The sequence below is a fragment of the Pistacia vera genome, unplaced genomic scaffold (genome assembly GCF_008641045.1).
Source record: "Pistacia vera cultivar Batoury unplaced genomic scaffold, PisVer_v2 Contig897, whole genome shotgun sequence".
Classification (NCBI taxonomy): Eukaryota; Viridiplantae; Streptophyta; class Magnoliopsida; order Sapindales; family Anacardiaceae; genus Pistacia; species Pistacia vera.
The window spans coordinates 1-4747 of NW_022196775.1; the positions used below are offsets into that span (position 1 = coordinate 1).

Here is a 4747-nt window from a genome sequence, read left to right on the forward strand (position 1 = left end):
GTAATAAAATACTAACCATACTTTAAAGAGATTATTAAATATAGGAGATGTTATTCTATATTATTATTCTATTTCATTCTAATATTATTGATAAACCAATATCAATACATAGATATTAATATCAATACATAAAATGATAAAACATTAGTATTTATTTTATTTTAATATTTTTTAAGAAACTTTACATGTTATATGTGTAGTCGCCTTCAGGTTTAGGGCAAACTGTAGGTTTGTAAGTAACGATTAGATTATGCGATGTAATATATTGCTAGGTCATAAGCTTAGCAAGAAGCCCACCAAAACAAAACGAGAGGAATGTGTTCAGTGTTGTAAGTTATCTTAGAAATTTTCCTTTTGGATCACTTCCCATTATGTTTTTGCAACACTTACTGGGTTTTGCTTTCAAGATTGTCTCTCTTTTCCAACATTTTGGTGATGTTAAATAACTTAACCATGCCATAGTCACTTCACTTTCGCTTTGTCAAAACTGGGTCTATTTTAAAGATATCTTATTACAGCACAATATAGTGAAATGTTCGAGCCTTGTGGTGATATGTTGAGTGCTGGTTTAATGTTTGATCAAATGCCTGAATGAAACTTGGTTTTTGGACAAGTATTATGTCTTCTGTATAAAAATGGTCTGAGTTTGTTTTGTTTTATGTGCCCGTTTTGGGTTTCGGGCCAATGAGGTTGGTTTCTCTGTGAGCTTAAGGTGTGTGGAGTTGCTAGTGACTTCTAATGGTTATGTTTAGGCAGATTGTGAAATGTGGGTTTCAGTTATATAGTGCTTTTGTAGTGCTTCAGTTCTTGGTATGTATGATAAATACGTTGACATTTAATGTGGTTGTGAGTTTTTAAATGGCATACCGTTGTGGGGGAAGATCTATGGCGTTAAAGTTCAAAACTTGAATAGGCTGTTAGGTTGTTTCATGAGATGGGTGGTCTAGTTTACGTCCAAATTCTTTATTTATTCTTTTCACTTTAAATTAGGTGCTAACTTTGTTGGTTTCTGACCTTGTGAGATTTTTTCCTTATGTAATTGTAAAGGATGGTTTAAAAATGATGTTGTTGAGGGTGGAGGCCTTTGTTGATGTGAAATGGGGATTCAGAAATGATGCTTGTGAAGTGTTTTGAATCTGACTATATATCACTAAGCATCTATGGTTGATCTCCTTGGTCGGGCTGAGCAAGTGGACAGGCAGAGGCTTTGATAAAGAACACTTCATCTGATTCAAAATCGAAATCTCTCCTTTTGAAGAATTGCTTGCATGTCGATAAATTGTAAGTGAAGCCTTTTTTTGCTCTGACATGTTGGTAAATTTAAATCAAGCTTGCAGCATGGTAGGTAAACGTTGTTAAAGTTGGTATCTTCTCATTTATTTTTTCACACATGAAGATAAAATTAAAACGATGACACTTGTAACATGAATTCCATTCATATCATCAATCATTCATGTTTATGATGGAGAAGAAGTTATTGCAGCTTTATTTTTGACTTTCTGTCCTTTTATCCTTTTTATTTATTTATTTGTTTTCCCTCGTAGTAAAATCGGATTAGATCAAGAAGAGTGGTGGAAACGTTAGAGATTTAGAAGGAACATCCATTCCGCCAATTGCTGTAACCAGGCACCAACATGGCCCAACAGAATCACTCTACTCTGTCGCAGCCCCAAAAACAGCATTAAGATTAAGGTTATTTTAATATGACATCATATGAATTTGGTAAGTTATCAATTGCCTTTCTTCTTTAATTTGGAAATTAGAGCTTTTTAAATTTTATTATGCTCTTGGAATAGTGGAATGGTTTGTTTTGAATGGTGAAATGTTTTTGTTGGTGATGATTCACTTAAAAATGGGAAATTTTAAGTACAACTGCTGTTTTCCATAACAAGAGTTGGTAAAAACGTTTTTAAATTTACGATTGATGCTTGTATGCGACTTTGTGTTATGTATGTAGAAACATTAATGTTATATGTTTTATTCTATGTTTTCTACATCTGTTCTTCTGCGATTAGGTTTTTGTTGCTCGGAAATTGAACTGGACCATTTTATAAAGTTAACTCCTGAACACAAACCTCTGCCTGCCATTTGAATCCAAACTGCGAATAATATGTTTATCTGGACTTGGTTTTTTCTTAGACTTCAATACTGTTTCTGAGTCTTTTCTGTCAGCTTGAACTTCTTGGATTACTGGTTTTCGATGCGGTATTCTTGTGTTGAAAATTCTCCTATTATTAATTTAAAACGTAGAGTTAGAAATGCTTATAGCAAATGGGTCCATAGCTCAGTGGTAGAGCATTTGACTGCAGATCAAGAGGTCACCGGTTCGAACCTGGTTGGGCCCTTAATTTTTTTTTTTTTTTTTAAAGTTAGATATGTTTTTGGATTTAAATGTATGTTTTGTGTATTTGAATTTCCATTTGTTTATGGTATGTATATAAAAACTTCAAATTGTTACTTCGGTAAAATGGACCAGTTGTCCTCAAAGAGTTCAAAAGAATTAGAGGTAGCAAAAACCATACAAAAACAGCCCATAGCATCCAAAAACATGCTAAAAAGCACAAAGCCCTTTTTTTCTGTACAACTTGAAATCAAGCTAAGCAGTTAAGCTTTCAAAATCCCTTCCTACTTGAGATGAATGAAGAAGAAAGTTTAATCACGTGAATCATGTGTCATTGTATCTACATGAGATGTCTGTTAATTAAATTTGGCCTTGCATGTGAGGATTCATTTTAGAGTTTAAATACTACTTTCAGGCTTGTTTTGTATTGGCTTAAACGTTTTAGATTAATTGTTAATCAATTTATTTTATATTCTCTAACTTATTACATTGTTACATTTATTTTGAAATAATTTTCACCAACTTATATATCAATGTCCATCATGTTACATATACATTTTGGTCTTCCATTTCATTTAGTCATATTTTTCTTCTATACTTTTTGTTGAATGGAGGACCATGAAGAAAACAATGTGCAGATCCTGTGCCGATGACTGCCCAGCTTTCTGCTGCAGGTGGCTATGCGGTTGGATTTGATGTTTGCCTTACTCATCTGAGTGTCTTCCTTGTGAGTACTTTGTCCATTTGCATCATTGTTGTAGATTTGAAATTTCAGTTTGACCCAGTAATTTGGCTTGACTTGTCTAAGTAGTTAATTTTTTTCCTAAAGAAAAGATTAGAGATTTAAAGTCTTGGATTGATGTGCACGAGTGGTTGGGTTTCTCTTTTACTGTCCTCAATCAAAGAAAGAGTTAGTGAGACAAGTGAATAGACTTTTGCTGTCTAATGCCAAATTTAGCAACCTTCGTCTAGGAATTCTAATCTGTTTTTCTCAGTCATGTATTGATAAGTTTGATAAATTGGCTTAAACTAGACACGGGCAGAGTAGAAGATGATGATTAAGCAGGTACTTACGATAGTGTTACATATCTATATGTTCTCCTGGTGCAGTGAACTATCACTGTGCTGAGCTTATACGATATGTCTAGATGACTACAGATTGATGCCTGGCTGATTTCTTCTCTGTTCATGATATTAAAAATTTAAATACAGTTGAAATACTCTTTTTTCTTTATATTAGGCCTGCATGCCTTCTTTAAACTTTATTCAGCTACCCCTAGTAAAGGGTATAAGAGTTCTGACAGAACAAATTTATTTTGTGTTTAAAATAACGCATGTTGCTCAGTAACCTTTTTTGTAAGTATCGGGCCCAAACCCAGTAGATATTATTTGCAGATTCGTTTCTAGGATTCCCACAAGCGTCCATCCAAAACTCATCTACTTAATTGAGGGAACTGATGGCTTATAAACTGGATGCAAGTATTACTCGCTAGCTGCAGTTGCTTCAACGTCCAATCCAACAAGGGGAAACTCAAATGTGAATGCTTAAGATAAGAAGAAAAAGAAGATTGGTTCCTCCAAGGTTGCTAAAACCACAACTACTGGAAGAAAGAATAACATTGATCCACAGCAAACACGGAAAAGCAAGGGCAAGGTCCCTTGGAGAGTTTATCCATGTTTTATGTCCCAAGTAAGAGATTTAACCTAAAAATGAATTCAAATATTTATATATTGAAAAAAAAAAAGAAAAACCTATAATTTGATATGTATCATATGTGCAGATTTTTTTGCATGGAAATATAGGCTATACGTCTGTCAAATAGTGGAACACTGTTGAAGATTTGGTTTTGCTGGAGGTATTTTGTTAGTTTGTTTTTGTACCACCAGCTCTTGAAATTTGCAAATGCTGTAGTCCCACAGAAAATCAAAGAGTATCGAAGCTGAGCTGATAATTATGCATTCCCTAGTGTTTTGCTGTAGTATAATGAACTAGGATGTTTATGTAAACACAAACAGATTTCATTTGATTTTGTGAGGTACTTGTTCCCTCAGCCTAGATATGTATGAAATATTTGTAATTACACCAAACATTAAGCCGTTAAAATGTATATGCTTTTCAGGTGCAATACAATATGAACATCAACTTTATTTGAAGTCTTTTACCACTGTTTCTCTTCGGAATGGTTACAATCCATGTTGAATAAGACATTATAGATGGATGGATGGATGTTGTGAATCTTGTGATAGAGTGTTTGAATTAGGTTGCCTAATTTGCAAATGGTTTGTTTTGCCTACTCAATGCAATTTTTCATAACCTTACTGGTGCATGCATGCTTAAATACTTTCTTGGCCAACGGCTAGTTCAATTGAACCAACAGTCAAATGCTTTTGAGTTTTTTGTAATTT

The 4747-nt window shown here is 33.7% G+C and overlaps 1 long non-coding RNA gene and 1 other non-coding gene across 3 annotated transcripts; both read left to right on the plus strand.

The window, feature by feature from the left end:
* Positions 1 to 230: 230 nt before the first annotated feature.
* On the plus strand, positions 231 to 4179 carry LOC116119618. 2 transcript variants are annotated; one of them, XR_004126417.1, is made up of 5 exons: positions 231 to 329; positions 1048 to 1281; positions 1545 to 1722; positions 3737 to 4031; positions 4123 to 4179. It is a non-coding gene; the product is annotated as an uncharacterized LOC116119618 (long non-coding RNA). The 2 variants fall into 2 exon arrangements; XR_004126416.1 differs by lacking the exon at positions 231 to 329 and having other exon boundaries at positions 396 to 1281.
* TRNAC-GCA lies at positions 2274 to 2345 on the plus strand. The gene has a single exon. It is a non-coding gene; the product is annotated as a tRNA-Cys (tRNA).
* Positions 4180 to 4747: the final 568 nt, after the last annotated feature.